We start from the raw sequence: 21176 nt of genomic DNA, 5'->3' as shown, positions 1-21176 counted from the left end.
CAACATGCCCAGGACAAATATCTACAGAAGATGTGCTCAGTACATCTTCGTCTGCCCCTCGATGGGTATGGAATGTGGAGAAACAGCGTCTCTTCTGCGGTCCTTTCTTGGAGCCCTTGGGCCAGACACTTCCCCTCTCTGAACCTCAGTATGGGATCTGTAAGAAGAGGCACTTGAACTCAGTCATTATCTTGCAGCTCTGATAGTGTACAATTCTATGACTGAGGCAAGAACAAACTTGCCTTGAGGTAGCATAAAGGATGTGCTTGTGCTCAGCTAGTTAGAGTTGAATGGGTTATTAATGGTGCATAACTGAGTAATAGATCCCAGCAGGTGCTAAATCAATCTGGGTTGTTGTTTGTTCCAGTGGGCAGGCAGTACTATTTGGATCGGCAGTGTGGTTATTTATTTAGGGTTGAATCACAGGTGGAGGCTGGAGGAGAGCCTTTCCCCGAGCCTGCCATGAGGTTCATCAGCCCCTTGTGGGAAGAAGAGGGGAGAACATTAGCTGTGTCTCAGAGCAGGAAGTTTGTACCCATCTAGAAGCAGGGGAGCAGAAGGAATGTCCTACCCCCTACCTCCAGAGCTGCCTAAAATATCAGCCTGCTTTCAGGCCCAGGTCAAATTCAGCCTTCTCTAGGAGGTATGCAGCCCGGCCTTCTGGAAGAACACATGCTTTAGACTAGGAATCTTGTCCTGGTTCTACTTTTTACTGGCTACATAATTTGGGGCATGTTATTTCACCTTTTAGAACCTCAGTTTCTTCATCCGTAAAATGGGGGTGGTAATAATCCCATGCCTCACAGATTGCGTAGGTTAAATGAGATAAAGGAAGTACCCGCACGTAGTAGGTGCTCAACAAATGGCAACTGTAGTAAGCCTTTCTAGGGCCCCTCTGGTTGGAAAGTCTCTTTCTTCTCTATACTTCACAGCAGTTGCTCTGGGCCGTCATAGAGGCTCAGAGCTGTGCATGGATCTGCCTTCATCTCCTGATGAATTCTAAGTCTCTAGGGAGTGAGGACAGCTTCAAATCCATGCTGGATCTCCAACATGTGCCTGCGCAGAGTAGGTGTTCAATTAAAGCATCCCACATTAAGTGGAAGACAAACTCCAAGAGAAGAAATAGCATTTCTCTCCAGCCAGCTAGCCAGCTGCAGGTGAGCATGCATGAGTGAGTAGGCCTGGTCCTTGGGACTGAATATAGTGGGGACACAGGTCAGGGGACAAAGCTGGGCAGGGGGAGAGAGGCAGGCCAGCCATAGCATGCCCAGGGGCCCATCTTCTGTCTCTTTAGCAGTAAACCTCAATGTGAAACAATCCTGCCCATCAAACCCTATTTAGACCAATGTGGTCGTTTTCTTCTCATCTTTTGTAATGGAAGCCTCCAGCAGAACATTCATTGCAAAGAAGAGTGAGTCACACAAAGCAGCCTGAGAGGAGACAGTACTCTTTGTAAAAGGACAAGAAGACCAGCCAGAAGGTGGCTTAAGACCAGCTCTGGTGTCGGGAGCCACCGGGCATTTGTGGGGGAGGGAAGGGAGTCAAAATCATACCAACTCTGCCCCCATTGTTTGTCAGGGACCATCTATAGATGATCATTCTTTAAATACCTTTCATTATCACTAATTTTAAAGACACACAAAATGTACACATGATAAGACAGAATCTATACAGGTGACTATTTAATCTTTGTGACCATGCTGTGGAGTGAGAGATCGTCTCATTGACAGACATGAAAACCGAGACTTGGAGGTTTTGTGGTTTGTCCGAAGTCACAGCACTCGCTGCATGCCATCTGTCACCAAAGCCCATGCTCTGCTCTCAGTACCGTGGTCTAGTCCAGTCTCCCACCCAGGGCAGGGATGGCGTCCAGCATCCCTGACACTCATCTTCCAGCCCAGGTTCCACTGCTTCCAGCAGTGAGGTCTCACGGCCTCGCAATAATACTCCTAGTGAATTTCTAGCATGTTATGTGTCAGACACTGTTCAACGTCCATTACAAACTTTGCCTCCTAACCTTCATGATAGCCCCAGGAGGTAGTTACCATTATTTCCTTCACTTTACAGAACAGAGAGGTTAGGGAATTTGCCATGGTCACACAACCGTTCTGTGATAGAGCTGGGACCTGACCAGGTGGCCGCCTCCCCGCACTCTTGCGTCCTTTCCCGAGAGCCTCCCTCAGGCAGCCCTCTTCACTGCTGTGCTGCTCTGCTTAAAAGATTTTCCTTATTCTGATCCGAGTCTGCTGCCCCGGAACTTTGACCCACTGGTTTTAGTTTAGAAAAACTCCAGCCCTTCTTAAACGTGACAGTGCTTAGCTGGCCACCCACGTCACTCCTCCATCCACCTTCTGTTGCTCTGGTTCTCACTTCCTTCCATCTTCTGATGTTGATGTGCCTCAGTGGAGAGCACAGAGCTGCCCCCAACATCCCAGGCATCATTGAATGAATCTCCAGATTGGATGAGCTCGTTGGGGTCCCGTGGCTCTGTTGCCTCTTGAGTCACTTAAAACCTCCAGGTGATTTTCTGTTAAACACGGTGAGTCACGTGGCCCCCACCCTGTGCTTGTGCACTCAGCTATGAGTTTGGGGCTCACATCCCACTGGCCCAGCAACTGCTTCTCCAGAGGGCTCAGTTCAGCTCCTGAGCCTGCGTTCACGAACTTCTAGACCACTCTTGGAGTCCTTGCCCTTTCTGAGCTTCCAGTTGGGGCTTCCCACCTGGAAGCTTCCATTACAGGGCATCCTTATAAATGAGGCCAAATGAGGGCAGAACAGTGGTTCACAGCAGGGACCAGGTGCCACCCTAAGGTGGTAGTTGGGCAGCACCAAAAGGGGAGCTCCCCCTACCTCAAGGCTGCACAGAGACCGCCTTGGGCCCCTTGCAGGAGACGTGAAGGTGCCACTCATAGGAAGAGTGAGGCTGGATGGCAAGCTGTTGATCTGGCTCCTTAGCACTTACTTGAATGTGTCCATCGAAGCTGTTCTTCTCTCAGCCCATTCACTAAGCAACGTCTCAGAGGGTGAGGGAAGGGGACAGCAGAAAGTACCTTGACTTTTTAATCTCTTGATGACTTGATTCTTCCATCCTATTGCTTACTATAAAGAAACAAAATAATGCCAGGGAAGGGAGTCATCCTTGGTTTTGGCCAAGTCCTAAAGCATGATCTAAGCCAAAAAGAAAATGTATTGGGAAGTTGTCAGGGAGCTCATGGAAGTGATGGGAATTCTGAAGGCAGCCTGGAAGCAGGATAGGAGCCAGGACAGGACGTACTTGATGGTTGTGGTGTCTCGTCTTTGCATTACTCTGCTCAATAGGAAAGCCCCTGGGGAGAGTCTGATTGGTTGGTCTTAGATCACAGACCCACCTCCTTGGCTGTACTGAGGCGACAGAGGAGGAATCTGATGAAGAGAATCTCCTGGAACTCCTTGGCTTCTGTATTTGGAGGCAAAACACACCAATACACCACACACCAATCTGCCCACGATGGGGGAGAGGTGACTCCCCAAAAGGAAACCAGGGCGTTTTCAAGAAAAGAATACTGGATAGCCAAAGTGAACATACAAAAAACCCACAAATGTCTACCCCATCCGTAAAACCAAAGCTCAAATCATTAGTAATTCAAAATAAAAGAAGGAAAGACCAGGATCCCCCTTCTTTGAAGGCACAGAGGGTTGGCATAGAGAACACAGCCATCTTGTCTCCACTCCCTGGAGGGGTTGGAAGATGTTTCATCCCATCCTGGGGAAATCTAGATGATAACTTCCCGATGCAGCAAAGAAGTCCAAACAAATTGAGCTGCCTTATCAAAACAAATTGGAGAACCATTCCCTGCTACAGTTACTTGATCCAAAGGCCCATGGAATGTATCCCATCTGAAGACATTGTTGTGAGGGGTAAATTAGATAATGCACAGCTCTGAATGCAATTAATGTTTGTTTCTCCCTATTAGTTGTGTTTCTAAGGTAGAAACTGCTTTTCTCCCTATGTCTGGTCTGAAACATCATGATGCTCGTTTGTATATTCTGACCAGGAAGATCCCATGCACGTGTTCAGCCATCCTTGTGCACCGCTAGCCTGCTCCAAATATCACAGAGGGCTCTCTCTGGGCCTGTTGTTGGCTTCATAACTGGTATAATGTCCATCAACATCTCTCACTTGGGGCATCTCTCTTCGAACTTCAAAACAGACCAGGCCTCTAAAGGCCTCAGTGCTCCATCGTTAATGGCTCAGAGTGGTGGAAAGTTCTCTCTGCCCCTCCTACCTTTTGGTTCTGCCCTGAGGTGTCCCTAATTATGGCAAATTCCTCTTCCACAGGTGGACCCCCACTCATGTAAACCCATGTGCCCCAGGCTTCTTTCTCCCTGCCAAGCATCCTCAGCTCCCTAAATCTCTCATTGGCCAGTTTTCCAGATCCCCGAGTAGATCCAGGCCACGTCTTCAGGCCTGGGCCCCGGAGGCCTTACTTAACTCTCACTGTGACAGCAAAGGCAGCCTTTGGGGTGGTGTTCCTCCTGCCTCTCTGCCTGGAAGCATTTGGTGGTTGAGGGTCTCCTCCCTCAGTCTTAGTGAGCGGGGGGTTGGGTGTCCTCTCCAGTTGTCCCAAGCTCATCAGGGCCGTGGTTCAACCAGCCCTGCCCTTGAGGTGCCTGCTGCCCAGAGCCAGCCCTCTAAGCCCTGCAACCCCGCCAGGCTGAGTTCAGGTGGCGAGCCATGCCTGCCTTCCAGGATTGGGTCCTGCTGCCCTTGTTCTCGGTCCTTCCACACGCCCGGCAGCTGCGCCGCAGGGCCTGGTCCAGATGCAGGAAAGGCAGTGCTGTCAGCCTTCTGCCCCCGCTGTTTGTCCTCCGCCCACCACTCAGGAGCCGGTCCCCCTGAGCCCAGAGTCGTGACGGGCTCTGTGCAGCTCTGCGCGGGCGCGCTGTAGTCCTCGTCCTTTTAGGGGCCACCAGAGGAATGGGGGAGTAGGGATGTGGGAGAGGGCTGTGTGTGTTGGGCCTGGAGCCACAGAGGAGTCAAGTGTATTCTGGGCCCCCAACTCAGGCACCTCCCACCCTCCAGAGCTGAGAAAGCAGCCCGGAGGCAGAGGAAGCTCCACGGGAGGGACAGGGCTTCAATTTTCAGCTGGGGACGGGTTGCAGCTCCAAGGGGCTCCATTGTCCCTGGGAACCTTGGCGGGTTTATCGGAGGCTCTTGTAGGAGCTGTAATTTGCATTTCATTCTATGGATTTATATTTGCTTTGTTCATTTCCCTTTGTTTCCCCAGAGTTTGCTGCTTTGGTGTAAACGTTTCTTTTGAATATTTTTCAATAACACTGAAGAGAGAAGGCGTCCTCCCCCCACTCCTGTTCTATTCCCGATGACTCCTAAACTGCGGGGGGCGGGGGGTGGGGGCGATGAAGCAGCAACAGCTTCCCCCAGCAGAGGCTGGGGGCGAGAGAGAGAGCTGCAGGCGGAGGGGGGGCAGGATTACTGAGCCCCTTTTAAGTGTCAGGCGCTCCACGTGTGTAATCAGATTTCACTGTCACCACAACCCTGCAGGTAAACTTGATTATTCCCACTTGTTTTTCTCAGATGAGGCTCAGAGAAGTTGAGTCATCTGGATCACCCCCCGCTGGTACGTGGCAGAGCCGGGACTGGAACTCGGGTCTGACCCTCTCTCACCTCCACGGTGCCTCTGGGCTCTCTGGTCCATAGATGACGCCCCCAGGACCCCACTTTCCTCTCCCCTTGGAGGATCGTGTGTTTTGTGTCTATGGGCTCATCCCCTCCTACGTGTGTGAGCATTTCAGAAGTAAAGACACATCAGTGGGAGAAAGAGGAGGAAACAAGATGTCTGAGTCTGGAGGACCCGACCCACCTGGACAGATAGGCCCCCTGGGCCTAGCTCTGTTCTCAGGAAGGACACACACATTGGGAAATTGTCAGCAGGCCTGGGATCTTTTGACTGGGTCAGGGACTCATCTCCAGGTTCTTCTGCAGGAGACAGTACTGTCCAAGGAGCCCCGTGCAGGCGGACTTCAGTGTGGCCGACGCCCCCAAGTCACTCTGCATGTGTCTGCCCCGCCAAGCCAAGGGGTCCGAGCATGAGGGTCTCAGCACATGACCCACCCTAGGATGTCAGAACTGGAGGGTCTACTGGGGTTATCCCACCCGGCCTCCTCATTTAACAACACTCGGGGGAGTGAAGTCACACAGCTGGTTCGCCAGCCAGCTCCAGATTCCCAGCCTCCCTGAGACCCACCCAGCCCACTGTCCCCTCCTCAGTGGCTTTCCCCAGCCGGTGTCACCAGCCCAGGTTCGATTTGCCCACACATAGCAAGCCAAATGCTGAGACGATGGGGTTTGCAGCAAAGAAAGGGGTTACTCACAAGACATGCAAGCAAGGAAACAAGAGAACACATCCCAAACCCACCTCCCCGAGGGCAAGGGGCGGGGGTATTTATAGGCTTAGGAATAAAGCGTCAGGGCCGACTGAGGCGTGGAGAGCACGGGGAAAGGTGATTGGAAAAAGATGTGGGAATCGAGATTCTGCACAGGCGTAACTAGGCTACAGGCCTCTGCACGACCTGAGGGTGGAGTTTTCAGCCCTTTGATGTCAAAAGGTGGCCAAGCGGACACTCACGCATGCCCAGTTGGAGGGTCAGTGGTCCTATCCAGCTGGTGGTCTTAACCAGCTCGGCTAGAACTAGACACACATAGCTGACTCTCAGCTCAGCTGAACTAGACGCAGCTGACTGCAAGTTCCTGGAAAATAACTCAGGCAAACATCTTATTGTTTAGACTTCATGCCACTTGGAGGACATGCAAGTGTTAAAACGACATTGATTACTGAAAGCAGGTGAGATCTGACTAATTATTACCCATGGTTTCACCCTGGTATCAGCCACATCAGAGTCATCAGTTCTTGCTCAGCATCACAAGGGAGGGTCCAGGAATCCACATTTTAAAACACCCGCCAAGGTGATTCTTTTGCACGTTAAAGTGAGCCCTTTGGCTAGATCACACAAGTGAGGTTAAAGAAACTTCAATGATTAGGGTTTTAAACCAGCAGAGCTAAGGGATGGACCCAGCTTCACTTTAGCCACTCTCTTCTGGCCCTGCCTGCAGAGTTTGTATCTTGGAGGGAGGCCCCTGTCTGGTGCACAAGCAGGCTGGATGAGGCGGGAAAGGTTGAGAAGAAGAGGTCGCCTTTAGAGGGGCCCCCACTCAACCCACTTCTCTCCTTTATGTCACCTGCCTGGAAACCTCAAGTTTGCCCCTTCGTGGTGAAATGGCAAAGACCTGGCCAAAGAGTTCAAAGAACTGGGCTCTAGGCCCGGCTCCGACAATAACTGTGGAACCCTGGAGAAATAAGACATGTCCTCACACTGGGCCTTATTTTCCTCCCCAGCATAAGGAGTGGTTGCACCCGATGATCTTGGGCCCTTTCTCACTCACGTTCTGGAGTCTTGTGACTCATTGATGGTAAACACGTCTTAATCGGCTGGTTTTCACCACACCCATGGAGGACCTGGAACATGGTAGGTGCTCAGTCGATAGGTTTATTGTCAGATGAAATTAATTTGGAGGTTTAAGCAGGACTTGTGGGAGTATGTTTTGGTTAGAGATTGACTCAGGGGCTGCTGACATGTAGGAAAGAAAAGATGTTCTCCTGGGAGATCTGTTACATGAGCAACTTATTTAAAGTAGTGTCTCAGAACTTGCTTTATCACGTGTCCCAGGGCCCTGTAGGAACATGTGCTGAATTGGCTGACCTAAAACAAGCTGCTGGAGCCGGACCAGGGAGTGTAGGGACAAACGCCAGGCAGAGGTGTGAGCTGGGAGGGAGGCAACGGCCTTCCCAACATAGACCTGGGTGTAGTGGGCTGGCTTGGAGACACGCACTGGGGCCATTCGGATTTAAAAAGAGCCACTGGCTTTGGGGGTGTATTGTGTGCCACAATATGGAAGGAATTAATTACAGCAGCTTGTGGGTAGGTAGAGGCTGCTTCCTGGAAGGTTATGCTTGACTTAAGGCAATGGTGGAAGGAATTTAGGGATTTATCTGGCTGCTGAGCCAGTTCAGGAGTTTTCTAAGAGAAGGTAATTATTGCCTTCAGGAATGGAGGCTATTGTTGTTCCAGAGCTTAGAGCAGACCCTGGCGCATGATGGGTGCTACTGGGTGCTCCCAGGCTATCCTAAGTCCAAGGAGTCTGCAGCTGGCTCCACAGGGGAAAGAACTCACGGTGGGTTTCACCTAAGACTGGACCACATCCCAGCACTACTTCCCAGCTCTGAGACTGCCCTGAGATGGATCAGTAAACGGCTCACTGCTGAAATGTCCTTTACACCGTGCAACATTAATATTTACATTCTTCTTTATTCTTTTGTGTCTTCTCCAAATTCTCTACCTTGAACGTTATTTTAGATTCAGAAAATAATCTGAATTTTAAAAACCTGTTTTCAAATGAGAGAGACCCAACTCAGGTGCAGTGGTTTACCGCTCATCCGATCACGGACAATGTCAAGAAAACTACCCTGTTTTCCTCCTTTCACATATAACCATGCTCCTTACTCCCGCTACTGACTGAAAACTTGACATTGTTGCCGCGATCTCAGTATAGGGGTCCCGTTCTCACTCTGGGTCCAGGCTGTGGGTCAGGCCTCCATGACTGTCAGCAGCACCGTCTGTCTCTAGAAGGCAGGATAAAAATCTCACTGCGCACTGAGGTTGGTGGCTCACGTCCAGAGCACCTGGGACTCGGTGATAGCAAAGTGCAGTCCCCTAGAGCTCATGTGTCTCTGGACCGAAACCCTTGCCAAAGCAGAGCTGCTGGAGATGGCTGTGCAGAGACAGCACAGGAAGACTGTCGGGGCAGTGCCAGCAGTGCCCCACGAAGGTGCCAGTGCTGCACTCTCAGCAAACTAGTAACGACAAGGCCCCAGTATCCGCGATGACTCTTTAATGAATGGTTATTCTGTGAGTTAAAGCCCTTATAGTCACAGGGTCAGCCATGCCAGTGGTCAGCATGCTTCCTTACTGGTTGATAAATAGCCTCTGCCAGCACCCCTCAAATGTCCCACAGCCTGCTGCCCCAGCTGCCTCGGGACCCCTTCCACAGTCTAGCTGGGGTCCTCTACACCCCAGCTCCTGTGCTAGGGCTAAGGTTCATTCTTGTTGCTGGCTTGGGTCAGCTTTCCCAAAGTCCTGCTGGGCACCACCTTTGGCTTCCCCCGGTATCTGGAAGACCAATCTGTGCCTCGCTTACACCTGGTCTCAGGGAACCCCGGGTAGGTACCTCATGGGAGTTCCTTTGGTATTCACCAAACTGTTGACCCATGAGTCAGCCTGCTGCAGCTCTTACCCCTGTACCTCTTCTGGCAAAAGTGGACCCAACCAGTTCCTCGTGCCCAGCTGATCCCTGAGGCTGCAGCTCCCCATCACCAGCCAATGTTCCCTGGAGTCCTCCTTAGAGAGCAGCCCATTGTGCAAACTGCAGCCTCCGAGAGACCTGGGCAGAGAAAGGGAGAGTTTTCGTTATTACCCTTGTGTGCATGGGACTTTTGCTAGTACAAGGAATGGAGACCCATTCACACTAGTTCAGGTAAAGAGGATTTATTATAAGGCTCCATGTTGAAGATTAAGGGGAGCCTCAAGGAAATCTGACTAGGGTTTTGCCTCCATAATTCTGGAGGTTCTGGATTCAAAGCAACTCTGGTTCCTGAGAAGCAATTGTCTAAGGACCTGCCCTCTAATTCAGGGGTTGCAAGCAGCAATACCTACATGTGCCAGGCAGCAGGCAGGTAACATAAGCGTGAGGCTGGCCAGACAGCAGAGCAGGGTGTGGTGGGGCAGATGGGAAAACGCATGCCCTGTGTAAAGAGGCAGCACCCCAGCTCCAGTGGATTACCACCATGCAGACCCTGTGTTACAGAGCTTCTGGCTGGATGTTTCTTTAATTTTTAATTCTTTTCTGACTGGCTGGATTTTAATGTGAAATCTCCCAAATTTTAAAGATTGGTAACAGACTCACAAAAATGCAGACCATTATGTGGTCATATCCCATGAGAGTCTTATTCCATGACTCCCAGTTGCTCCTTTACAATTGCTCTACTATTGACCTGACTTGTCCTCTACCAGCTGGCAAATTCTTTCTTTAGTTCCTATGCACGTTCCTAAGACAAGAAAACGAATTGGCCTGGATCTTTCTTTTGGGTCAGATCAGGCAAGGCCGTGACTGGTTGGTTGCCTTTAGGCCAGGTGCCTACTCCTGTCTAGTGCAATCAGCTGTGGCCAGCAGGCCTGAAGGGATGGGGGGCAAAGTGTGCTCTCTCGATCAGCAGGACTGCCATTGGGTGGGCCTTGCAAACATGTCTAGTACCTGTATGCTATCTCAATCCCCAAAACAGCCTGTGTCTGTCAGCGTTCTCCAGAAAAACAGAACATATATAAACAGAATATATACATGCATATACACGCATATCTCGGAGATAATGGGGGTTTCGTTCCAAACCACCTCAATGAAGTGAATATGGCAATAAAGAGAGTCACGAGAACTTTTTTGGTTTCCCAGTACATATAAAAGTTATCTTTACTGTTTACCCTATACTGTAGTCTATCAAGTGTGTAATAGCATTATGTATAAAAAAATGTGCCTGCCTTAACTTTAAAACACTTTATTGCTAAGAAATGCTAACCATCATCTGAGCCTCCAGCAAATCGTAATTTTTTTGCAGTAGTAACAGGAAAGATCACTGACCACAGATCACCATAAAAAATAAAATAATAATGAAAAATTTTGAAATATCGCAAGCATTACTGGAACGTGACACAGAGCTATGAAGTGAACAAATGCTGTTGGAAAAATGGCACTGATAGACTTGCCTGACACGGGGTTGCCACAAACCTTCAATTTGTAAAAAATGCAATATCTGTGAGGCACAATAAAGCAAAGTGCCATAAAACAAAGTATGTCTGTATATTCATATTCTATAAGTATATGCATATTCATATTATATAAATATATATTCATATTAGACAAGTGTATATATGAGTGTACACACACACACACACAGATTTATTTTAAGGAACTGGCTCATGCAATTGTGGGGACTGGCAAATCCAAAGTCCTAGGGTAGGTCAGCAGACTGAAAGCTGAGGCAGGACGTAATGTTGCCATCGAGCCTGAAATCCATCGAGCAGGCTGACACCTCAGGCAGGAGCCAGTGCTCAGCTTGGAGGTAGAATTTCTTTTGCGGGAAACCTCAGGTTTTGCTGTTAAGGCTTTCAGCGGATTGGATGAGGCCCACGCACATTACTGAGAATAACCTCTTTGACTTAATGTCAACTGATTATAGACACACACCACACCTATGAATTACCTTCACAGAGACCCCAAGGCTGGTGTTTGATTAGATAAATGGGTCCTAGAATCTAGCCAAGTTGGCACAAAAAACTAACCATCATACAGCCCTGTGAGGTAGATATTGCTTCTCTCATTTTACAGATGAAAAAACCAAGACTTAGAGAGATTAAGGTTGGAAGGGTGGTTTACTTAGCTTGGCTCTGAATGACTCCAAAGCCCACACCTAACTCCTGCATCTCCTGCCTCTCAGTTAGGTCTGAAGTCTGAAAAAGTCTGAGCTGGCTTTATGGACTTTCTGCTTTCCAAGAAGGGCTTTGGGGAAATGGTATCTCAGATTCTTTCGTGGCAGTGTTTGCTTCTCCTTTTTTTATTTCTTTTTTTCTTTTTCCTTGATTCCTTGCATTTCTCCTAGCCTCCATACCAGACTGGTAGAGTGGAGTCCTTGCCTGCTAGTAAAGTGATAAAAATGATTTAAACTGCTTTCTTCCTCTCTTGAAAAAGCTTTCTCCCCATCAGTTAGAAGCAGCAGGAAGAACGAAACAAAACAAGTCAGCATTTCTAGCTTCTCAAGCTGCTTCTCAATAAGGAAAGCGGCAAAGAAAGCCCCAGAGATAGGCATGAATTGTGCTGAAGAGGTTTCCTCCAGGACAGGGAGCTCATTTAACTATTTACTCAGCTTGCTGGAGCACCTTCTCCAGCAAAAGCTTTTGAGGTAGAGCGGCCCTGAAGACGGGCGTCTATAGTTTAGTGCTTTCTGTGCTAATAATGAGGTTGATAACGATGATGGTGCTTCCATATGTGTGCACATTGTGTTTTCTGGTTTAAAAGGCACTGACGCGTGCAGCGTGGGCACGCTGTTTCCCCTCCAGCACTTCTCCTGTCCCAAGGTCCTGTCTGAATCCCCAGCAGGCTTGCCAAGAGGGATCTCAGGTGCCTCTGGGAGCTGGAGGACGGTACATTCTTGATTCATAAAAGTTCCTAGAATGTAGGAGCCAGAGGATGCTCCACGCAACTCCCTTATTTTACAGACAAGACCCAGAGAGGTGACTGGCCAACGTGTGAGGACCAGGAGTGGGACCTCAGGGAAGGCTGGGCTGTCTTTTCCTGTAAACCTCTCTCGTCAGAGCTGCTTTGGGCTGACACAGAAGAATGTGCCCCCAGTCTCCCGGGGACAGGCAGCAAGCTCTATAAAAAGGATGATCTGTGTGTCGATTCTGCCTCCTGTTATCTTTGGCGTGGCTTTGCAGGCCAGTCCTTAGCCCTTTGTGGAGCTCTGGGCAGTGTCTCCACAGGGGATCAGGAAAAGGGCAACACCAGCCCTGGAAGAGCAGGAAAGAGGGAAAGTTCCCGAGAGAGTGTACAGAAGAAGGTGAGCTAGAGACCGAGGAGAAGGCCTCAGAGGGAGAACTTGGGGGGCGAGAAAGCTGTCTTTCAGGACCCCTCCTGAACCAGCCAAACAGCACTTTTGACAGACTTTCCTTATTTGTCTGTGAAGGGGATTTCAGATCATTCAAGATGGACTCATGTGGTTGCCAGGGCAACAGTGTTCCAGTCGTCACTGCCATGGAAACTCTCTCTGTGGCATATTATAAATATTTTCCTTTAAGAATGAGACGGGGAGTCGAGTGGGTGACAAGCTAGTTTCTGATGCTCACGGGCTGTGGCCAGAGCCTGCGATGCAAGGGAGGAAGGAGAGGACCAAATTAGCTCGGATTCTATACTGTTCACAGAACAGGCTGTTTTTAGTTGTTTGTTTTTAGATATAAGAGCCAAAAAAAAAAAAAAAAAAAAATTGGGGGGGAAGGGCAAAAATGTCAACGAAAATAGTCCATAGTTCTGAAGTGGAGAGAGGTAAGAATTTACCATTTTCTCTTGCTTTTCTCAGGGATAGTCTGTAAGACTAGCTCCTCGGACGAAGTGCTAAAGGCATATTACAGAGTTTCCAAGGCCTCCTCTTCCTCCTCAAACCTTTTCCAGTGGTTCAAGAGAGTCCAAGAGTGCCAGAGACTTCTGGGGCAGGGTAGTTCAGGTAGCGACCGAGAAGGAGGGACGTTTTTTGGCCTCGTGTACTATTTCAGAAGGTAGAGCCACAACAATCCTTCTTACATTTGCTACCTTGGGCACGTTCCCACAGTCAGGAGGTACAGTGGCCACACCTTTGCTGCACTCAGCTTCCCCAGAATAAACACCTGTCACCTAGGAGGAGAGACAGCACCAGGTGACCTCCGGGTACCTTCCAGGGAGAGATTCTAGATTCCCTGGTTCCTGCTCTCAAGAGTCTGAATCTAAGAATCAACGGTTCTACATCCCAAGATGCCCTGATTTTATTATTCTAAGAGCCTGTTATCTTGAGTGCAAAGTGAGCCCGAGGGCAGCAGCTGTGGGCAGCTGGAGGAACTGGTCACTGCTGCTCTGGTCTCAGCATCATCCTTCCCAGGGCCCGGAACACTGATGTCAAGGCCTCTGCCTGGCACTCCTCCAGCTGGTCTCTGTTGTGGGAGTTTTGCTGGCTTAAATAACTCGTTTTCAGCAGCTTATGATGAAACAGCCTCACGGAAAGCACAGCCAGGCTGCAGCGGTGACGGGGGTCTGAAATTAGCCAACATCATCACTCTCCAAGTCTTGCTGACTGGCCTAAGTTGAATTTCCATGGCCGGTGGAAGGAGACTAATGGTGGTTCTGTAATCAGAGAGCATCCGTGGAGGGGCCTGGGCCTGCAGCCCACCCTTGCAGCTCCACTCCAGAGAAGGGCGGAGGGGACAGGGGGCTTTGCATAGATGCTTATACCGCAGCAGGATGAAGTTGGCCTGGGAGACTGAGAAGGTTCAGAATTGTCATTCCAGCTTATCTCTGGCTCCCGAGGGCTGTGTCTGGAGCGCTGTCAATTGTGTGATCCTGGGCAGGGGCTTTAATCCTCTCAGGGCTGGTGTCCTGTTCTGCAGTGGGGGAATAGCACAATTGATGGAGCAGACTCTAACGAAATCAGAGAAATGATCCCAGGGTTAGAAATGGGGAAAATATACTCATTTAACAATTCTCAAAATGCCAAGGAACCCTCCTCATAGCAAGACAGACGGAGCATTCAAATATATAAAAGAAACACCACCTCCTTCATCACATAGTAAAATAAAGCAACGTGTCTGCTCCAGGGCAGGGCTGGTTACGATTTTGTTTTCAGGAAATCATCAGGTAGCTTCATGGATGATGGATACTTGGCAAATTGTTTTGTTTTGCTTTGTTTTTTCCTCACTGTGAAAACAGCTTCATTGCTGTTTTGGTTTATATAATTAACGCATGCTCTTTGGAATAATTTGAGCAATGTGTAAAGTGGAAGAAAGAACTTAAAAAAAAATCACTGAAAATCCCACCACCCTGAGATCATCCCATTAACCATTTGTTGACAGTAGTTTGCATACGCATAAATGTTGTATATATGTATGTATCATATGACATAAATGAGACTTTCATGCATGCTATTTTTATTGGGGGAGATATTTTTTTAACCGCAGACTTTTGCTCTCTGACCTCCCTGCTCCCCTTCTGCATGTCTCCCCCGGCCCTCCACCACATCAACCCCCCTTCTCATTCCACGCAACCCACGATAACCACCTTGTGAACCAGGCCCTGGGCCAGAGACCAGGGAGGCAGGGGAAAAATATGAAAAAATACGCTTCTTGTACAGATCTAACTCCTCCTTTCGTTGGTTTAGTCCCTGGTGTTTTGTTGTTTTTTTATTTGTTTTCCTTTTGTTTGGATTTTAATTGTGGTTTTGGTTGGCCACTTGGAAAAATTCATTAAATATATGGTCATTATATCCCCATGGACTCTTGCTTCTATTTCTATCAGATAGATTCCAAGGAGAAGGGACTATTGGACGGAAGAACATGTGGATTTTTTTTTTTTTTTTTTTATTAAGATGACTTCCAACTTCCAACCTTCTCTTGTTGTTTTTTTTTTTTATTTAAATTATTTATTTTATTTTTTATTTATGGCTGTGTTGGGTCTTCGTTTCTGTGCGAGGGCTTTCTCTAGTTGCGGCAAGTGGGGACCACTCTTCATCGCAGTGCGCGGGCCTTTCACTGTCGCGGCCTCTCTTGTTGGGGAGCACAGGCTCCAGACGCACAGGCTCAGTAATTGTGGCTCACGGGCCTAGTTGCTCCGCGGCATGTGGGATCTTCCCAGACCAGGGCTCGAACCCGTGTGCCCTGCATTGGCAGGCAGATTCTCAACCACTGCGCCACCAGGGAAGCCCAAACATGTGGATTTTTTATTTAAAAAGATAAAGCGAAGTTGATCTCCAAAAGGATTACTATTATAGTTCTACTTATAATGAAAGACAGCATTTGGGAGGAGCTCCTCCCAGAACATTCTCATAAGTAGTAGCTGTTTTTCTTTTCTTCAACTTTTTGCCATTCTGCTGGGGCTCCTGAGATACCTCATAATCTTTAACTATTGCATTTCTCTGATTTTTAGGGGTGCTAGGCTTATTTCTCTATGTTTATTGACCATTTTTTATTTCTGTAAATTGTCTGTTCCCAGCTTTTGCTTTTTCTTCTCTATAAGGTTGTGTTTTTTTTAACTTTTAATTTGAAATAATTTTACACTTACAGAAGATAGTCACCTGATATCACTGGGAACGTTAGCCTTGATTACTTGGCTAAGGTGGTGTCTACCAGGTTTCTCCACAGCAAGAGAAACTATCTTCCCCCAAGTTAAGGGTTTCTCTTGACTTCGGCTGAGCTACAGTGCCCAGTTCTCAAGTCAAATCTAAGTATTGCAGTTGACACATGAAAAATCCCTGCAAGTTGTAGGCCAAGGCCAGTCATGGACGGGAATGATCTTGCAAAGTCTGCTGACTTCTCTACTCACTATTGTAATAATTGCTGACACTTTTTGAGTGCTTACCACATGCCATAGGGAGCCTATGGTGTCTTGTTGTTGCTGTTGTTCATTGATTTCAAGTAAGTCTGTCTCAATCCTTAGCAGTGGTCTTTTTATCAATATTAATTTTTTAAATCAAAGTAACACATGTTCATGACTTGAAAGTCAAAAGGTACTAAAAGGCCCATAGTGAACATACCAGTCCCTTATCCATTCTTTGCAACCCTCCTGTCCTCCAATCCTGCTCTCTAGAGGCAACTACCCACAACTCTTTTGCTAGTTCTTCTAAAGTTGACTTCCAATTCTTCTCTAATTCTTAATCTATCAATTATAGCCATTTCCTATCAACTTCCTACCATTGTAGGTAAAGACTTAGTTCTCATATACCAACACTCCTTCTCATTTTTCCTCCCCTTCCTCCCAAACATAGTTACATCACAATATTTGGTTAAATTGATACTCATATTTTGTTATTTTGACTATGCAAATATTTTTCACTGTTGAGCCAAGTAACGAGTTAGATTATGCTTCCACCCTTGCATGGCCCTTGGATTTTCCTGAGGTTTATAATTACTTTGTTTTACATTTGCCTGTTTTTCTACAATCCATTATTATTTCCCCAAATGTTCCATCATCCCTAACTTATTCCAATCAATTAAATTTTCCATGTGCTTAATCACATCAATTCCATTTATTTCTTCTTTCCTAGAGACTCCCCTGTTCTGTGATTGGTCCTTTCTCATAGCACCATGTTCTTATTTTATGATGCAATATCATTTCTTATGCTCCCAGTATTGTCTGTTTTCCTCAATCACCTTTTGTTTTCTGAAGATTTTGTCTCTCTCAGTTGGAAGCATTCCTCAACATGTCATATCTTTGGCTATCTATTCATTTTAAGAGGGAGGCACTGAAAACTACTAGAAAGCTCCAGGGTATGTGGATAAAGCCTATCAACTGACTGGCGTTTCTTTAGGATTTTCAAACACTGAGCCACAATTTTCAGAGACATGGATGCAAATATCAGTTTTCTGGCTATGTGGAATGAAGAAGGGATCTGGGAACCCAACACACCATATGCAGACTTTCACACAATGACTCTTGTTTCCAACCAGAGTCTCATCCTTTTTTCTCAGCAGAGCCTCCAAATCCTTAGCCTCTCAGAAGTCTGTGGTTCTACTTAATGCCAGAGTTTTCTATGACAGACCCTTAAGTTATAATTTGCTCCTCTCTGCTTAAGTCAGTGACCACTATTTCATCTGCTTTCCATCCTCCAAAAATTCACTTAAATGTCATGTCTGCTGTTACTCTCCTGTTCTCTATGTTCTTGTGTCCATTTTTACTCCTTTGTTATCATTTTGGCAAAATTTTGGTAAGGCAAAGAAATGAACGCCTGTGGCCAATTGGTGTTTGAAGACTGAAATTCATCACATGAGTACTGAAAACACTGAGCCTCAAAAACAAAAGCAATTAGGGACTTGATTTCTTTCTCCCAGGAAGCTCCTTGCCACCTACACCAATTTGTCTACTTACTTCTCAGGGAAATAATTTTTCTAGACCAAAAACTATGAGTGGGTAGACTTTAGCAACTAAAAGACATATCCTGCTATATTGACAAGTGGAGGGGATTGGGAGGGGAGCGGGGGGAGAAAATGAAATGCTGCAAGGCATTGTAAGGAAGGGAGCCAAGGAAGCAATGAGAGATTACATAGACAGGAGATGAGAGGAACAAAGAGTTCAGTGCCACTTTATTCCTGAAATCTCTCCTACTTTCCGTTCTTAACATCACTGTCTTAACTTACACTTATATTGTCTTATACCTGGACCGTTACAATGGTCTCGCAACAGGTACTCCTCCTTTCACTCTTGGCTCCCATAAATCCATCGTCCATATGGTTATGTCACTATCTTGTTTAAAATCCTTTATTGGCTCTCATTGCCCTCAGGATGAGGGCCAAGTCACTCCCATGACATACAAGGCCTTCTTTTACTTGGCCCCTGTTTGCCTCTCCAGCCTCATCTTTCTCTGCTTCTTGCCATGAACTCCCTGTAGTTTTTCCTTATGCAATTCTGCTCATGTTTTCCCTTCAACCTGGGATTCTTCTTGCCTGGTTAATGCCTGGTCTTTCTCTAAGATGCTCAGACATCGTTCACTCCCCACAGGAAGTCCCACCGCCACTTCTGCAGCTGTGTTAGGTGCTCCTCATTGGGCTTTTGTCAAAACCAGTGCCTCTATATCCACACTTGTTGTGTGCATGCATTTAAATTACTATCTGTTTACTATGTGCTCCCTAATCTGGGGTTCTCAAGGGAAGAAAACTGCATCTTGGTCTCTGAATTTCTATCACTTAACAAAGTACCTTGCCCATAATAGGCACGGTATTGAAAAAATGAAACAATGAATGACTGAGCAAGTGAAAGAATGAATTTAGGAAGGAATCATCTGGATGGGGTACCTAAAAAAGTTTCAACTAAGGGGCTGGTCTAGAGGTGGAGTTCAGCCCCAACCTGGGTTAGTGCTTATAGAGTCAGCTCTGAAGGACCTTGCTGAATAAATAAAATAAGATGTGATGTCATATCTTAATCCAGAATAAATTTCTGATGGGTCAAAGACTTAATTTAAAAGGAGAGAAAGAGCCATAAAAGTACTAGAAGCAAGCAAGTGAGAATTTTGTATGTTAGAGTGGAGAATGTTTTTTCTAACGATGAAATAATATCTAGAAAACTTAAAGTTCTGAGGTTTCAGCTATATATTTTTTGCAACTGCATGAAAAAAATGCCATGAACCAAGTCAAACGACTAGCTGCAAAAACTATTTCTAACATGTATAAGAAAGAGCTGTTTTCCTTATTACATGTAAAGAGTCACTACAATGAGAAGACTTACGATCCAACAGAAAAATGAGCAAAGGCCACAGAGAGTTCACATAAAAGGAAATACAAAGGGCATTTAGATGATTTGAAAAGTGCTCAACTTTATTTACAATAAGAAAAATATAGACTAAATATTTGGAAATTCCATCTTCACTTAGATTTTCAAAGATCAAACTGGTTTGGCAAGGGTGGGGTGAAACAGGCATTCTTATACATTGTTGGTAGGGAAATAAATTAATACATCTTTTTAAAAGGACAATTTGCAGTATCTGTTAAAAGTGAAATCGTGCATGCTTTTGATCTGGCATTTGCACCTCTAGGTGCACCTTATATCTAGGAGTATAAATTTAGATGTACCAGGATACCTATTGCATTAATTAACAAATATTGAGTGCATGTTATGTGAAAAGCACTGTCTAAGTGCTAGAGATTATAATGGTGAGCAAAACAGACAAGGCTTCTGCTCTCAGGAAACTTGCAATCCACTGGGACACAGAGACACCAGATAAATAGTTGTGTTACCTAGGTGAGGGCTATGAGAGTCTAGAGAATATACCTAAACGGAAACTGACAGGAATCCTGGGAGGCTTCCTTATATAAGAGATATTGTGAGCTGCATTCAGAGGGTTCAAGTTTGGGAGAGACAAAGCAAACAACCACAACCAAATTGTCAATTGTATTGGTTTGACATAACACAAGGGCTTTAAGTAACGCACATTCTTATTGTCTACCCTTTTTGACATTTTGTACATTGTCAAAAATTAATGTAATTTAAAGAAGGAAGGAGACACAGCATTTTTGATCTTCAATTTCATTGTCTGTAAAATGGGAATAATAACACCCTGCAGGGTTATTGTGAGGGTTAAATAAAATAATGAGTGGGTCCCTACCAAGAAGGAGCAGTGCAAAAAACTGACTTGCTTATTCAAACCATTTGAGGCAAGATAACTAATGAAGAATTAAAAACTCATCCTGCTCGTAGACAAAACCGCATTTAAACGATTCCATACTGGGGAAGACTTTTCATTCTTTTAAGATCTCAAGAAGAAAACACACAACATTTTTAAATAAACCCATCCAGGTTTAAATAGTAAACTAATTCTCAGTGTGTTCAAATAATAGGATTTTAGAGCTAAAGGCCTAGCGCCCAGGGAGCAAATCCAGGGATGTGCTTGGGGTGCACCCATTGGTGAAGGGTGGCCTTCTTTCTCTAGTATCGTCCATCCTCAGAGTTAACTGAGATCCTCTGCCTGAGATTTTTTCCTTTGTTAAGAATATCTAGTCACTGTTCCTGTGACCCTCATGCCTAGGCTTTGGTGGGGGCTGGAGGCTAGAAGAAGATCAATATCATACATGCACCCTGCCCTCAAAGGCTTTAAAATTACACAAACACACACACACACACACACACAAACCTATAATGCAAAAGAATCTGAAAAAGAATATCTACATATATAAGTATAACAGAATCACTTTGCTGTACACCTGAAACTAACACAACATTGTAAATCAACTATACTTCAATAAAAAATAAAAGTAAAAAAGTAAAATTACGGGTACAAGATGCAGGCAAGGGGACAATTAGGAATCAGTTCAGCACGGTGGGTAATAAAGTGCTTTCTTATGTGGCATGGAAAATCTTTGAATAAAAGTCACCCTTTGGCCTTCTCTACACAGAAAGGCAATGCTTCACTGTAATTTCAGGTGTTACTTGGCTTCTGACATCAAGGTCAGACTATTTCTCTGAAACATCCTCAGATAAATTTCTCAAATGTCAGGCCACATCACAGAGGACCTCAGAGCAAGCTCTGGGCTTTTCTTAGGGCAAGATACAGTGTCTAGAACACAGCAAGTTCTTAATCAGTGTTTTATGGTTTGTGATTGGATGGATTTGATGCCTTTTAGAATTTGACTTCCTCAGTAGTAACTGATGTCTATTTTCTATTTATAATATAGTTCCTAAATGTTTCCCAGTCGAAATTACACTGCCTGGGCATGAGGGTCACAGGAACAGTGACTAGATATTCTCAACAAAGGAAAAAATCTCCGGCAGAGGATCTCAGTTAACTCTGAGG

General features: G+C 46.3%; 1 protein-coding gene across 4 annotated transcripts in view; it reads left to right on the top strand.

The window, feature by feature from the left end:
* TBCCD1 (TBCC domain containing 1) overlaps positions 1-21176 on the top strand; it is a 105741-nt gene that overhangs the window by 62086 nt on the left and 22479 nt on the right. For 3 of the 4 annotated variants that reach the window (XM_082461464.1, XM_082461463.1, XM_082461466.1), the window contains 2 exons: positions 5576-5618; positions 7395-7524. The gene's annotated coding sequence lies outside the window, so the exon portion shown is untranslated. The remainder of the gene's footprint in view (positions 1-5575; positions 5619-7394; positions 7525-21176) is intronic. The other variant, XM_082461465.1, reaches the window with a different exon arrangement.

The sequence above is a fragment of the Balaenoptera physalus genome, assembly GCF_965194825.1.
Source record: "Balaenoptera physalus genome assembly, chromosome: 4".
NCBI classification, from domain to species: Eukaryota; Metazoa; Chordata; class Mammalia; order Artiodactyla; family Balaenopteridae; genus Balaenoptera; species Balaenoptera physalus.
Note: the sequence above shows the minus strand (reverse complement) of the source record. Positions and strands in the feature narration are given on the sequence as shown.